The 17,695-nt window shown below is 33.1% G+C and overlaps 1 long non-coding RNA gene across 1 annotated transcript in view; it reads right to left on the bottom strand.

The window, feature by feature from the left end:
* Nucleotides 1-17,695, bottom strand: part of LOC133569809 (uncharacterized) — a 53,749-nt gene that overhangs the window by 26,564 nt on the left and 9,490 nt on the right. Inside the window, exon 3 of the long non-coding RNA XR_009809917.1 lies at nt 16,569-16,632. This is a non-coding gene — a long non-coding RNA (uncharacterized LOC133569809). The remainder of the gene's footprint in view (nt 1-16,568; nt 16,633-17,695) is intronic.

Here is a 17,695-nt window from a genome sequence, read left to right as displayed (position 1 = left end):
AATATTTTACATGTGCTAACACATGCTAACTTACACTGATATGTTCTTACATGCGCTAACACATGCTAACATACACTGTCATTTTTACATTGATATATTTTTACATGCGTTAACACATGCTAACATACACTGACATATTTTTACATGCGCTAATGAATGCTAACATACACTGTCATATTTTCACACAGACACTTTTTTACATAGCTAACACATGCTAACATATACAGACATACTTTTACATGCGCTAGCACATGGTAACATACACTGACATATTTTTACTTCGACATATTTTTACATGCGCTAACATATGTTAACATATACTGATATATTTTTACATGCGCTAACACATGCTAACATACACTGACATATTTTTTTATGCGCTAACACATGCTTATATAAACCGACATATTTTTACATGCCCTAAAACATGCTAACATACACATATTTTTACATGCGCTAACACATGCTAACATACACTGACATATTTTTACATGCGCTAACACATGCTAACATACACTGACATATTTTTACATGCGCTAACACTTGCTAACATACACTGACATATTTTTACATGCGCTAACACATGCTAAAACACACTGACATGTTTTTACATCCGCTAACAAACGCTAACATACATTGACATATTTGTACACTGACATATTTCTACATGCTCTAACATATGCAAACATACAGTATCATATTTTTACATGCGTTAACACACACTAACATACACTGAAATATTTGTAATTGCTATAACACATGCTAACATACACCAACATATTTTTACACTGACATATTTTTACATGCGCTAACACATGCTAACATACACTGACATATTTTTACATTGATATATTTTTACATGCGCTAACACATGCTAACATACACTGACATATTTTTACATGCGCTAACACATGCTAACATACACTGTCATTTTTACATTGATATATTTTTACATGCGCTAACACATGCTAACATACACTGACATATTTTTACATGCGCTACGAATGCTAACATACACTGTCATATTTTCACACAGACACTTTTTTACATAGCTAACACATGCTAACATATACAGACATATTTTTACATGCGCTAGCACATGGTAACATACACTGACATATTTTTACTTTGACATATTTTTACAGTATATGTTAACATATACTGATATATTTTTACATGCGCTAACACATGCTAACATGCACTGACATATTTTTTTATGCGCTAACACATACTTATATAAACCGACATATTTTTACATGCCCTAAAACATGCTAACATACACATATTTTACATGCGCTAACACATGCTAACATACACTGACATATTTTTACATGCGCTAACACATGCTAACATACACTGACATATTTTTACATGCGCTAACACATGCTAACATACACTGACATATTTTTACATGCGCTAACACATGCTAAAACACACTGACATGTTTTTACATCCGCTAACAAACGCTAACATACATTGACATATTTATACACTGACATATTTCTACATGCTCTAACATATGCAAACATACAGTATCATATTTTTACGTGCGTTAACACACGCTAACATACACTGAAATATTTGTAATTACTATAACACATGCTAACATACACCAACATATTTTTACAATGAAATATTTTTACATGCGCTAACACATGCTAACATACACTGACATATTTTTACACTGACATATTTCTACATGCGCTAACACATACAGTATCATATTTTTACAGTGACATATTTTTACATGCGTTAACACATGCTAACATACACTGAAATATTTTTACTTGTGATAACACATGCTAACATAAACTAACATATTTTTACACTGACATATTTTTACATGCGTTAACACATGCTTAAATACACCGACATATTTTTACATGCGCTAAAACATGCTAACATACACTGACATAATTTTACATGCGCTAACACATGCTAACATACACTGACATATTTTTACATGCGTAAACACATGTTAACATTCACCGACATATTTTTACATGCGCTAACATGCTAACATACACTGACATATTTTTACATGCGCTAACACATAATAACATACACTGACATATTTTTATACAAAAATATTTCACATGTGCTAACACATGCTAACATACAGTGACATGTTTTACATACGCTAACACATGCTAACATTAACTGTCATATTTTTACATTGACATATTTTACATGCGCTAACACATGCTAACATATACAGACATATTTTTACATGCGCTAGCACATGCTAACATACACTGACATATTTTTACACTGACATATTTCTACATGCGCTAACACATGCTAACATACACAGATATTTTTACATGCGCTAACTCATAACATACACTGCCATATTTTTACACCGACATATTTTACATGCGATAACACATGCTACTATACACTAACATATTTTTAAAGTTACATATTTTTACATGCGCTAACATGCTAGCATACACTGACATTTTTACATGCGCTAACACATGTTAACATACTGTCATATTTTTACACTGACACATATTACATGCGATAACACATACTAACATATTTTTACAATGACATATTTTTACATGCGCAAACACATGCTAACATACACCGACATATTTTTACATGAGCTAACACATGCTATCATACACTGACATATTTTCACATGCGATAACACATGCTAACAAACACTGACATATTTTTACATGCTTAAACACATACTAACATACACTGACATATTTTCACATGTGCTAACACATGCTAACATACACTGACATATTTTTATATGCGCTAACACATGCTAACATACACTATCATATTTTTACATTGACATATTTTTATATGCGTTAACACATGCTAACATACACTGATATATTTTTACACAAAAATATTTTACATGTGTTAACACTGACATATTTTTACATGCGATAACACATGCTAACATACACTGACATATTTTTACACTGACATATTTTTACATGCGCTAACACATGCTAACATATACTGACATATTTTTACATGCGCTAACACATGCTAAAAAACATTGACATATTTTTACATGCGCTAACACATGCTAACATACACTGACATATTTTTACATGTGCTAACACATGCTAACATACACTATCATATTTTTACATTGACATATTTTTGTGTTAACACATGCTAACCTACACTGACATGTTTTTACACAAAAAATTTTTACATGTGCTAACATGCTAAAATACACTGACATATTTTTACATGCGATAACATGCTAACATACACTGACATATTTTTACACTGACATATTTTTACATGCGCTAACACATGCTAACATATACTGACATATTTTTACATGCGCTAACATGCTATCATGAGTCATAAAGTACAGAACATGCTACCATGTTTGCTAAAGTACAGAACCTGCTACCATGATTGCTAAAGAACAGAACATGCTATCATATAAAGTATAGAACATGCTATCATATAAAGTACAGAACATGCTATCATATAAAGTACAGAAGATGCTATCATGATTGCTAAAGTACAGAACACGCTATCTTTGTTCATAAAGTAGCAACTTAAATCCTGCAGGAGAAGTAGAACTCTGAGAGTTTGCAGAATAAAAAGTGCGAGTCGGAGAAAACACCGAGTCGGCAGAAAAGCTAGCATTAATAACTCAGCGTGCTAGCACCTGCTGAAAGTGATGATGTATTATTATTATTATTATTATTATTTCTCAGCCATTCTTCACTGGAAACATTTAAAGCTGCTTTCTTGTCCTCCCAATGACCACAAACACTCTTGTTATGAAGTGATGGATCGTGTCCACGCACTCGCGACTATCCAAACACTTTGGAATCCATTGATTAATTGATTGATTGATTGATTGACGACATATTTTGTCACATCTTTGACAGCAACAAGCAAACAAGAGTGGCATCGACGGCAGATCAAATAAGTAGCATTATCACTGGAGGACCCGGGCTAGCTAAACATGCTACACTACACATTGTAGGAGCCATGCTAACCCTTTAAGCTAAAGCCCGGGTGGGAAGTATAGTACACAGTAGTAGAATATAGCAATAGCAAAAGTTTATAGTATACAGTAGTATAGTTAAGTATTTTTTAGTAAACAGTAGTATTGTATAGACCACAGTAGCATAGTATAATATAGTACCTATAGTATAGTAAGGTGTAGTATACACTACTACAATATAAAGTAGTGTAGTACACTTTACAACAGTATTATATAGTATGCGGTAGAATAGTGTAGTGGAGTATACAGTAGTAAAATACCGTGTAGTATGGTATACAGTAGGTATGATACAGTATAAAGTAGTTAAATACTAAAGTTGTCTAGCTTTGTATAGTATAGTATTAATACTAATACAGTAGTATAGTACAGTTAGGTATAGTACAGAGTACTATAAGAGAGTATATAGTAGTACAGTATAGTTTGGTGTACAGCAGTATGATAGTAGCGTAGTACAACAGGCTAGTATAGTTTGTTGTTTAGTTTAGGGAAGTATAACATCTAGTAAAATAACATCATTTTGTAGAGTTGAGTATAATTTGGTAAAGTGTAGCATAACAGTATAAAAGTTAAGTGTAGTATAGTTGAGTAAAGTATAATTTAGTATAGTTGAGCATAATTGAGTTGTGAATTTTAGTATAGTTGAGTATAGTATAATTTAGTATAGTTCAGTATGGTATAAATTGGTATAATTAAGTAAAGAATAATTTAGTATAGTTGATTTTTGTACAGTTTAGTATAGTTAAGTATCGTAGAATTTAGGATAGTTGAGTATAGTTTACTTTAGTATAGTTGAGTATAGTATAATTTATTGTAGAATAATTGAGTTGAGTAATTTAGTATAGTTGAGTATAATTCAGAGTATGGTTGAGTATAATAAAATTTAATATAGTTGGGTATGGTGTAATTTAGTATATTTAAGTAAAGTATAATTCTGTATAGTTGAGTATAATTGAGATGTGTAATTTTGTATAGTTGGGTATAATTTAAAGTATGGTTGAGTATAGTAGAATTTGGGTATAGTATAATTTAGTACAATTAGTAAAGTATAATTTAGTATAGTTGATTGTTGTACATTTTAGTATAGTAGAATTTAGCATAGTTGAGTATAGTGGAATTTGAGTATAGAATTTAATATAGTTGAATCTAGTATAATTTAGTATAGTTGAGTGTAATATAATTTAGTATAGTTGAGTATAATTGAAAGTATGGTTGAGTATAGTATTATTTTGTATACTTGGGTATAGTATAATTTAGCATAAATAAAGATATTAAGTGTGTACATAGTAGATACATATGATATTAAGTGTGTACATAGTAGATAAATATGATATTAAGTGTGTACATAGTAGATAAATATGATATTAAGTGTGTACATAGTAGATAAATATGATATTAAGTGTGTACATAGTAGATAAATATGATATTAAGTGTGTACATAGTAGATAAATATGATATTAAGTGTGTACATAGTAGATAAATATGATATTAAGTGTGTACATAGTAGATAAATATGATATTAAGTGTGTACATAGTAGATAAATAAAGATGATATTAAGTGTGTACATAGTAGATAAATAAAGATGATATTAAGTGTGTACATAGTAGATAAATAAAGATGATATTAAGTGTGTACATAGTAGATAAATAAAGATGATATTAAGTGTGTACATAGTAGATAAATAAAGATGATATTAAGTGTGTACATAGTAGATAAATAAAGATGATATTAAGTGTGTACATAGTAAATAAATATGATATTAAGTGTGTACATAGTAGATAAATATGATATTAAGTGTGTACATGGTAGATAAATATGATATTAAGTGTGTACATAGTAGATAAATATGATATTAAGTGTGTACATAGTAGATAAATATGATATTAAGTGTGTACATAGTAGATAAATATGATATTAAGTGTGTACATAGTAGATAAATAAAGATGATATTAAGTGTGTACATAGTAGATAAATAAAGATGATATTAAGTGTGTACATAGTAGATAAATAAAGATGATATTAAGTGTGTACATAGTAGATAAATAAAGATGATATTAAGTGTGTACATAGTAGATAAATAAAGATGATATTAAGTGTGTACATAGTAGATAAATAGATGATATTAAGTGTGTACATAGTAGATAAATAAAAATGATATTAAGTGTGTACATAGTAGATAAATAAAGATGATATTAAGTGTGTACATAGTAGATAAATAAAAATGATATTAAGTGTGTACATAGTAGATAAATAGATGATATTAAGTGTGTACATAGTAGATAAATATAATATTAAGTGTGTACATAGTAGATAAATATGATATTAAGTGTGTACATAGTAGATAAATAAAGATGATATTAAGTGTGTACATAGTAGATAAATAAAGATGATATTAAGTGTGTACATAGTAGATAAATAAAGATGATATTAAGTGTGTACATGGTAGATAAATAAAGATGATATTAAGTGTGTACATAGTAGATAAATAAAGATGATATTAAGTGTGTACATAGTAGATAAATAAAGATGATATTAAGTGTGTACATAGTAGATAAATAGATGATATTAAGTGTGTACATAGTAGATAAATATGATATTAAGTGTGTACATAGTAGATAAATATGATATTAAGTGTGTACATAGTAGATAAATAAAGATGATATTAAGTGTGTACATAGTAGATAAATAAAGATGATATTAAGTGTGTACATAGTAGATAAATAAAGATGATATTAAGTGTGTACATAGTAGATAAATAAAGATGATATTAAGTGTGTACATAGTAGATAAATAAAGATGATATTAAGTGTGTACATAGTAGATAAATAAAGATGATATTAAGTGTGTACATAGTAAATAAATATGATATTAAGTGTGTACATAGTAGATAAATATGATATTAAGTGTGTACATGGTAGATAAATATGATATTAAGTGTGTACATAGTAGATAAATATGATATTAAGTGTGTACATAGTAGATAAATATGATATTAAGTGTGTACATAGTAGATAAATATGATATTAAGTGTGTACATAGTAGATAAATAAAGATGATATTAAGTGTGTACATAGTAGATAAATAAAGATGATATTAAGTGTGTACATAGTAGATAAATAAAGATGATATTAAGTGTGTACATAGTAGATAAATAAAGATGATATTAAGTGTGTACATAGTAGATAAATAAAGATGATATTAAGTGTGTACATAGTAGATAAATAGATGATATTAAGTGTGTACATAGTAGATAAATAAAAATGATATTAAGTGTGTACATAGTAGATAAATAAAGATGATATTAAGTGTGTACATAGTAGATAAATAAAGATGATATTAAGTGTGTACATAGTAGATAAATAGATGATATTAAGTGTGTACATAGTAGATAAATATGATATTAAGTGTGTACATAGTAGATAAATATGATATTAAGTGTGTACATAGTAGATAAATAAAGATGATATTAAGTGTGTACATAGTAGATAAATAAAGATGATATTAAGTGTGTACATAGTAGATAAATAGATGATATTAAGTGTGTACATAGTAGATAAATAAAGATGATATTAAGTGTGTACATAGTAGATAAATAAAGATGATACTAAGTGTGTACATAGTAGATAAATAAAGATGATATTAAGTGTGTACATAGTAGATAAATAAAGATGATACTAAGTGTGTACATAGTAGATAAATATGATATTAAGTGTGTACATAGTAGATAAATAAATATGATATTAAGTGTGTACATAGTAGATAAATAAAGATGATATTAAGTGTGTACATAGTAGATAAATAAATATGATATTAAGTGTGTACATAGTAGATAAATAAATATGATATTAAGTGTGTACATAGTAGATAAATAAAGATGATATTAAGTGTGTACATAGTAGATAAATAAAGATGATATTAAGTGTGTACATAGTAGATAAATAAAGATGATATTAAGTGTGTACATAGTAGATAAATAAATATGATATTAAGTGTGTACATAGTAGATAAAGATGATATTAAGTGTGTACATAGTAGATAAATATGATATTAAGTGTGTACATAGTAGATAAATATGATATTAAGTGTGTACATAGTAGATAAATATGATATTAAGTGTGTACATAGTAGATAAATAAAGATGATATTAAGTGTGTACATAGTAGATAAATAAAGATGATATTAAGTGTGTACATAGTAGATAAATAAAGATGATATTAAGTGTGTACATAGTAGATAAATAAAGATGATATTAAGTGTGTACATAGTAGATAAATAAAGATGATATTAAGTGTGTACATAGTAGATAAATAGATGATATTAAGTGTGTACATAGTAGATAAATAAAAATGATATTAAGTGTGTACATAGTAGATAAATAAAGATGATATTAAGTGTGTACATAGTAGATAAATAAAGATGATATTAAGTGTGTACATAGTAGATAAATAGATGATATTAAGTGTGTACATAGTAGATAAATATGATATTAAGTGTGTACATAGTAGATAAATATGATATTAAGTGTGTACATAGTAGATAAATAAAGATGATATTAAGTGTGTACATAGTAGATAAATAAAGATGATATTAAGTGTGTACATAGTAGATAAATAGATGATATTAAGTGTGTACATAGTAGATAAATAAAGATGATATTAAGTGTGTACATAGTAGATAAATAAAGATGATACTAAGTGTGTACATAGTAGATAAATAAAGATGATATTAAGTGTGTACATAGTAGATAAATAAAGATGATACTAAGTGTGTACATAGTAGATAAATATGATATTAAGTGTGTACATAGTAGATAAATAAATATGATATTAAGTGTGTACATAGTAGATAAATAAAGATGATATTAAGTGTGTACATAGTAGATAAATAAATATGATATTAAGTGTGTACATAGTAGATAAATAAATATGATATTAAGTGTGTACATAGTAGATAAATAAAGATGATACTAAGTGTGTACATAGTAGATAAATAAAGATGATATTAAGTGTGTACATAGTAGATAAATAAAGATGATACTAAGTGTGTACATAGTAGATAAATATGATATTAAGTGTGTACATAGTAGATAAATAAATATGATATTAAGTGTGTACATAGTAGATAAATAAAGATGATATTAAGTGTGTACATAGTAGATAAATAAATATGATATTAAGTGTGTACATAGTAGATAAATAAATATGATATTAAGTGTGTACATAGTAGATAAATAAAGATGATATTAAGTGTGTACATAGTAGATAAATAAATATGATATTAAGTGTGTACATAGTAGATAAATAAAGATGATATTAAGTGTGTACATAGTAGATAAATAAAGATGATATTAAGTGTGTACATAGTAGATAAATAAAGATGATACTAAGTGTGTACATAGTAGATAAATAAAGATGATACTAAGTGTGTACATAGTAGATGTATGTGATATCAGATGGTCGATAATAAAGACATGTAATGGTGACTTTCTGTTCCCTCTTTTAGTATTAGAGCTCCTCCATCTAACAAAACCCATTTCCTCCCTTGAAAGTGGCCCTGCGTGCGTGCGTGGGTCCCCCGTGGGGCCATTGTGAGGCCGTGGGGGCCCCCCTCACCCCTCTCCCCCCCTCCCCTCCCTCCCACGGCAGCCGCAGGTTGCTGCGCTGGCACGCCCCCTGCAGGCCGACACCGGCACGACAAATACTTCCAACATGTACTACTAAACACTATCAAAGCTTCTCCTTTCAAATATTTGTCTGAAAGTATTATTTGAGGTTTAAAAACTAAATATGTGCAGCACTTCCTGATGTTTTTGGAATGCTGTTTCCTTTTTTATGGTTGGAAATATAATTTTTGGTATGGTTTTTGTCCAGAAAATTGTGTTGTACAGTCATTTTGTACTAGATACTTCACTTTGAAATATATATTTATATTAAAATATAAATATAGCCGAAGTAAGTTTTATTTTGGATAACTATTTTGTTTTTAAAAATGATTTTCAGTCAAATAAATGTTCTCAATGTCAGGATGGCTAAAGAAATATTTGATTTAAGCTCATAAATTAAATAAATATATAAATATAAAACACATTTAAAATTGAAATAAAATAAAATATAAGAAAATAAGATTGCGACTTGTCCAGGGTGTACACCACCTTCCTCCCGATTGAAATGGATGGATGGAAAATATAAGAAGCTAAAACATTTTTTTCTGGTAAAACTAAAAATACAAACTAATTGTTTTTAGATAACTACTTATGTTTTTTTTAATTATTTCCAAAGTGCAGCTTAGACACTTGATTTCAGCTCATAAATAAAATAAAAATGTAATAAAATATATACATATGATAAAAATTAAATATTAAAAAGGTAAAAAATATATTTTGCTAAAAGAAAAATTTAGAAAAACAAATTGTTTTTAGATGACAATTTTTTTTTAATGTTTCAGTCAAATAAATGATGTCACCTGCAGCACAGGTACTTGATTTTAGCTCATAAATAAAATAAAAATATCAAATAAAATATATAAATAAAATAAAATATTAGAAGGTAAAAAATATATTTTTGCTAAAATAAAAATATGGACGAACTAATTGTTTTTAGATGACTACTTATTGTTTTGTTTTTTATATTTCAAGTGGTGTCCAAAGTGCAGCCCAGACACTTGATTTTAGCTGTTAAATAAAAATAAAATATATATAAATAAAATACAAATTTTAAATAAAATATTAGAAAGCTAAAAAACATTTTTGCTAAAATTGAAATATAGACAAACTAATTGTTTTTAGATGACTACTTATTGTTTTTTTTTATGTTTCAGTCAAATAAATGATGTTGTCAATGGCGTCCAAACTGCAGGATGGGTACTTGATTTTAGCTCATAAATAAAAAAAATATATTTAATAAATTATAAAAATAAAATAAAATATTAAAAGGTAAAAAATATATTTTTGCTAAAATAAAAAAATAGACAAAGTAATTGTTTTTAGATGACTACTTATTGTTTTTTTTTTTTTTTTATATTTCAAGTGGTGTCCAAAGTGCAGCCCAGACACTTGATTTTAGCCCATAAATAAAATAAAAATATAAAATAAAATATATACATAATACAAATTATATATTAAAAATTTTAAAAATATATTTTTGCTAAAAAAAAATATATATATATATATAAAAACAAATTGTTTTTGGATGACTACTTTTTTTTTTTTTATGTCCAAAGTGCAGCACGGGTACTTGATTTTAGCTCATAAATAAAAAAAATATATAGAATAAATTATAAAAATAAAATAAAATATTAAAAGGTAAAAAATATATTTTTGCTAAAATAAAAATATAGACAATTTAATTATTGTTCTTAGATAACTACTTATTATTATATATTTCTAAATGTTTCAGTAAAATAAATGATGTTCTCATTGGTGTCCAAACTGCAGCACAGGTACTTGATTTTAGCTGTTAAGTAAAACAAAAATATATATAAATAAAATACAAATTTAAAATAAAATATTATAAAGCTAAAAATCATTTTTGCTAAAATAAAAATATAGACAAACTAATTGTTTTTAGGACTACTTATTCTGTTTTTTTATTTTATTTTATTTTTTTAATTATTTCCAGGGGTGTCCAAAGTGCAGCCCAGGTTCCTAATTTTAGCTCATGAATGAAATAAAAATATAAAATAAAACATATAAATATAATAAAATATTAAAAGTAAAAAATATTTTTTTTGCTGAAATTAAAATTTAGAAGAACTAATTGTTTTTAGATGACTACTTATATTGTTTTTTTAAACGTTTCAGTAAAATAAACGATGTCAATGGTGTCCAAACTGCAGCACAGGTGCTTGATTTTAGCTCGTAAATAAAAAACAAAAAAAAATATTAGAAACCTAAAAAATTAATTTTTGTCAAAATAAAAATAAAGACAAAGTAATTATTATTTCGCATATTCTTTAGATGACTACTTTTGTTTTTTAAAATGCTTTCCAGGCCAGGAACTTGATTTTAGCTCATAAATAAAATAAAAATATATAAATATGATAAAAAAAATATATATATAAATATAATAAAATATTAAAAGGTAAAAATATATTTTTGCTAAAAAAAAACATAGACTAATTGTTTTTAGATGACTTCTTATATTGTTTTTTGAAAAGTTTCCTTAAAATAAAAGATGTTGTCAATGGTGTCCAAACTGCAGCACAGCTACTTGATTTTAGCTCATAAATAAAATAAAAATATAAAATATGAACTAAAATACATAAAAAAAAAAAAAAAATTAGATATAACAAATATTTGAAAGTCTTGGTATCGCCGAAAATCCGTGATATCACACATCCCTATCAGGCTGGATCGCTCACAATCACCATTAGGAATGATTAAAACTATAAAACATTTGAATAACAATAATTAAAATAAATATACTAAATATTTGAAAGCTTAAAAAATGATGTTTGCCAACAAGAGAATGTGAAAACATCTTAATTATCGATTTTCAAATCTTCTTGTAGTCAGACAATATTTTTGCTACATTAGATGGAATATTACAGATATAATTATTTTTATTTTTAAACTATTGTCAGTGAAAGACATTATAACCCCAACATAGTACATTATTATAAGGTGGGGTCCTGAGTCCTGATCACCCTGGGGCCATGAGTCCTGATCACCCTGGGGCCAGGAGTCCTGATCACCCTGGGGCCATGAGTCCTGATCACCCTGGGGCCAGGAGTCCTGATCACCCTGGGGCCATGAGTCCTGATCACCCTGGGGCCATGAGTCCTGATCACCCTGGGGCCATGAGTCCTGATCACCCTGGGGCCATGAGTCCTGATCACCCTGGGGCCAGGAGTCCTGATCACCCTGGGGCCATGAGTCCTGATCACCCTGGGGCCATGAGTCCTGATCACCCTGGGGCCATGAGTCCTGATCACCCTGGGGCCATGAGTCCTGATCACTCTGGGGCCATGAGTCCTGATCACCCTGGGGCCATGAGTCCTGATCACCCTGGGGCCATGAGTCCTGATCACCCTGGGGCCATGAGTCCTGATCACCCTGGGGCCATGAGTCCTGATCACCCTGGGGCCATGAGTCCTGATCACTCTGGGGCCATGAGTCCTGATCACCCTGGGGCCATGAGTCCTGATCACCCTGGGGCCATGAGTCCTGATCACCCTGGGGCCATGAGTCCTGATCACCCTGGGGCCATGAGTCCTGATCACCCTGGGGCCATGAGTCCTGATCACCCTGGGGCCATGAGTCCCGATCACCCTGGGGCCAGGAATCCTGATCACCCTGGGGCCAGGAGTCCTGATCACCCTGGGGCCATGAGTCCTGATCACCCTGGGGCCATGAGTCCTGATCACTCTGGGGCCATGAGTCCTGATCACCCTGGGGCCATGAGTCCTGATCACCCTGGGGCCATGAGTCCTGATCACCCTGGGGCCATGAGTCCTGATCACCCTGGGGCCATAGTGGAGAGGTGGGGTCCTGAGTCCTGATCACCCTGGGGCCATAGTGGAGAGGTGGGGTCCTGAGTCCTGATCACCCTGGGGCCATGAGTCCTGATCACCCTGGGGCCATGAGTCCTGATCACCCTGGGGCCAGCAGGCCATTCAGAACCACTTCTCCAGTCTGGCATCATCAATGACATGGAACTGGTCTAGAAAAGTTCTTTCTGGTGCACGTCTTTGGAGGTGGGAGGGGCCTATCCCCAGGGTTCATATCTTTGGAGGTGGGAGGGGCCTATCCCCAGGTGCATGTCTTTGCAGGTGGGAGGGGCCTATCCCCAGGTTCATATCTTTGGAGGTGGGAGGGGCCTATCCCCAGGTGCATGTCTTTGCAGGTGGGAGGGGCCTATCCCCAGGTTCATATCTTTGGAGGTGGGAGGGGCCTATCCCCAGATTCATATCTTTGGAGGTGGGAGGGGCCTATCCCCAGGTGCATGTCTTTGGAGGTGGGAGGGGCCTATCCCCAGGTGCATGTCTTTGGAGGTGGGAGGGGCCTATCCCCAGGTGCATGTCTTTGGAGGTGGGAGGGGCCTATCCCCAGGTGCATGTCTTTGGAGGTGGGAGGGGCCTATCCCCAGGTGCATGTCTTTGGAGGTGGGAGGGGCCTATCCCCAGGTGCATGTCTTTGGAGGTGGGAGGGGCCTATCCCCAGGTGCATGTCTTTGGAGGTGGGAGGGGCCTATCCCCAGGTGCATGTCTTTGGAGGTGGGAGGGGCCTATCCCCAGGGTTCATATCTTTGGAGGTGGGAGGGGCCTATCCCCAGGTGCATGTCTTTGCAGGTGGGCGGGGCCTATCCCCAGGTTCATGTCTTTGGAGGTGGGAGGGGCCTATCCCCAGGTTCATGTCTTTGGAGGTGGGAGGAGCTTATCCCCAGGTGCATATCTTTGGAGGTGGGAGGGGCCTATCCCCAGATTCATATCTTTGGAGGTGGGAGGGGCCTATGCCCGGGTGCATGTATTTGGAGGTGGGAGGGGCGTATGCCCGGGTGCATGTATTTGGAGGTGGGAGGGGCCTATGCCCGGGTGCATGTATTTGGAGGTGGGAGGGGCCTATCCCCAGGTTCATATCTTTGGAGGTGGGAGGGGCCTATGCCCGGGTGCATGTATTTGGAGGTGGGAGGGGCCTATCCCCAGGTTCATATCTTTGGAGGTGGGAGGGGCCTATCCCCAGGTGCATGTCTTTAGAGGTGGGAGGGGCCTATCCCCGGGTTCATCTCTTTGGAGGTGGGAGGGGCCTATGCCCGGGTGCATGTATTTGGAGGTGGGAGGGGCCTATCCCCAGATTCATATCTTTGGAGGGGGAGGGGCCTATCCCCAGGTTCATACCTTTGGAGGTGGGAGGGGCCTATCCCCGGGTTCATCTCTTTGGAGGTGGGAGGGGCCTATGCCCGGGTGCATGTATTTGGAGGGGGAGGGGCCTATCCCCAGGTTCATATCTTTGGAGGTGGGAGGGGCCTATCCCCGGGTTCATCTCTTTGGAGGTGGGAGGGGCCTATGCCCGGGTGCATGTATTTGGAGGTGGGAGGGGCCTATCCCTAAGTGCACGTCTTTGGATGTTGGTAGAAGCCGGAGTTTGAACTCAGGACTTTTGTATTGTGAGGCAGACGCACAAACCCCTCTACCACTGTGTTGCCCAATACATATTTATATAAAAAAGGTTGTGTATTTTACAGTAAAAAAACAAAAACAATTCATGGCTTGGTTGGCAGTTATTATTTTTTTTACTGAAAATAAAAATGTTAGCATTTTTCTACATACAACAACACACTGTAAAAATAATGGACTTTTTTTTTAATGACAAACAAATGGAATTATGAATCAATTTAAAAAAATTTATGAATAAAACTGGAATTTGCGATGTGAAATACTCCAAAATTATGGGATACTTCCTTTTGAGGGGGGGGGGGGGGGTTAGGGTTAGGGTTAGCATTTGGGGGGCATTTGTTGTTTACATTCATGGTGTGTGTGTGTGTGTGTGTTTGTGTGTGTGTGTGCCTTTGAAGCGGGGGTCTTTATGGTGCAGCAGCTGAGTCCTGGCCGGGCTCTGAGAGCAGCAGCTGCATCCACTGTCACGGCCCCTTTGAAGCGGGCGGCCCCTGAGCGCTCGGTGGCCCTCAAACACACGCGGCCGGGAAACCAGCAACGAGGCCGGGAAGGCGGCCGTCTTATTGACGTGTTTTTTTTTTTCATCACGTGGAGGAGAAGGGAATCAAAACAAGGTCGCTCTGGGGCGTCTGATTGATTGACTGCACGGCCCCAAAGTTCCCAGGGTCCGGCTTTGTGAGCCCGAGTCCCTGACAGCGGACTTTGGAAGTGGACTGGCTGGACACGCTTTCATATTAGCAGACAACATCCCGCTAATGTCGGGATCCACAACTAAAACCTACAGGAAGATTGTGCTACCAAAATTGTACTTCAAGAGAAACTGCACTTTTTGTCTAAAACTTGTAGGTCATCCTCCTTATATTCAGGCTCAAAAATAGAAGTTTCTGAATCATCCCAAAGTAGACTTTGTTGTCTTTCGTCAAGTTTGCCAAAATTGTACTTCAAGAGGAACTGCACTTTTTGTCTAAAACTGCAACTGTTTATCACAAGGCTTCTACAACTTGTAGGTCATCCTCCCTATTTTCAGGTTCAAAAATAGAAGTTTCTAAATAATCCCAAAGTAGTTTTTGTTGTATTTCATCAAGTTTGCCAAAATTGTACTATAAGAGGAAGTGCACCTTTTGGGGAGTTTTGTCTATTATTCATAATCCTTACGTTAGAAAAAGAGCAGATATTCCCCTTTTTTATGCATTCTAAGTCGTAAAATACAGCCAGTAAGAGGTAGCTAATATTAGTACACTATTCCGCCCATAAAACGTCCAAAAAGTGCCAACAATACTTCATTTACATGTGACCTGAATATTGACAAGTATTAGCAATGTTATCAAAGTGCTAACGCAGAGGAACTACTTTTAGAGAGCTAACAAGTTTATGCTGCTATATTGACATATTGAGCTGCTGCATGGCCTCTAAATTGGTGAAAGTTAATTCTGGATGATGAAAAATGCTCCTCACCTGGATAGTCGAAGGTTGTGGACATAATCTGACAAGTTGGTCAACTTTGACAGCCAATGTAGACCTGGAGATGGCGAGAAAGACAACAAGATGCTCTTAAAATCGTTTGTGAGGATTATGATGAATAATTCATGTAAAGGGGAAGATATCTACATCCCATTTGTCTACATCCCAGTGAGAGCAGACATTGGACAGTAAGTGATTGTTTTATTATGTTTGTCATTCTTGTTTAGCACTTAGCAATACTGCTACAAGATACATGTGACATGACTGTTTGACTAAAGCTGCAACTGTTTAGCACACAGCTTCTAAAACTTGTAGGTCATCCTCCTTATTTTCAGGTTCAAAAATAGAAGTTTCTGAATCATCCCAAAGTAGTCTTTATTGTCTTTCATCAAGTTTGCCAAAATTGTACTTCAAGAGGAGCTGCACTTTTTGTCTAAAACTGCAACTGTTTAGCACACAGCTTCTAAAAATTGTAAGTCATCCTCCTTATATTCAAGTTCAAAAATAGAAGTTTCTGGATCATCCCAAAGTAATTTTTGTTGTCTTTCATCAAGTTTGCCAAAATTGTACTTCAAGAGAAACTGCACTTTTTGTCTAAAACTTGTAGGTCATCCTCCTTATATTCAGGTTCAAAAATAGAAGTTTCTGGATCATCCCAAAGTAGTCTTTGTTGTCTTTGATCAAGTTTGCCAAAATTGTACTTCAAGAGGAACTGCACTTTTTGTCTAAAACTACAACTGTTTTGTACACAGCTTCTAAAACTTGTAGGTCATCCTCCTTATTTTCAGGTTCAAAAATAGAAGTTTCTGAATCATCCCAAAGTAGTCTTTGTTGTCTTTAATCAAGTTTGCCAAAATTGTACTTCAAAAGGAACTGCACTTTTTGTCTAAAACTACAACTGTTTAGCAGACAGCTTCTAAAAATTGTAAGTCATCCTCCTTATATTCAAGTTCAAAAATAGAAGTTTCTGAATCATCCCAAAGTAATTTTTGTTGTCTTTCATCAAGTTTGCCAAAATTGTACTTCAAGAGAAACTGCACTTTTTGTCTAAAACTTGTAGGTCATCCTTCTTATTTTCAGGTTCAAAAATAGAAGTTTCTGAATCATCCCAAAGTAGTCTT

Source organism: Nerophis ophidion, linkage group LG15, assembly GCF_033978795.1.
Source record: "Nerophis ophidion isolate RoL-2023_Sa linkage group LG15, RoL_Noph_v1.0, whole genome shotgun sequence".
NCBI lineage: Eukaryota > Metazoa > Chordata > Actinopteri > Syngnathiformes > Syngnathidae > Nerophis > Nerophis ophidion.
Note: the sequence above shows the minus strand (reverse complement) of the source record. Positions and strands in the feature narration are given on the sequence as shown.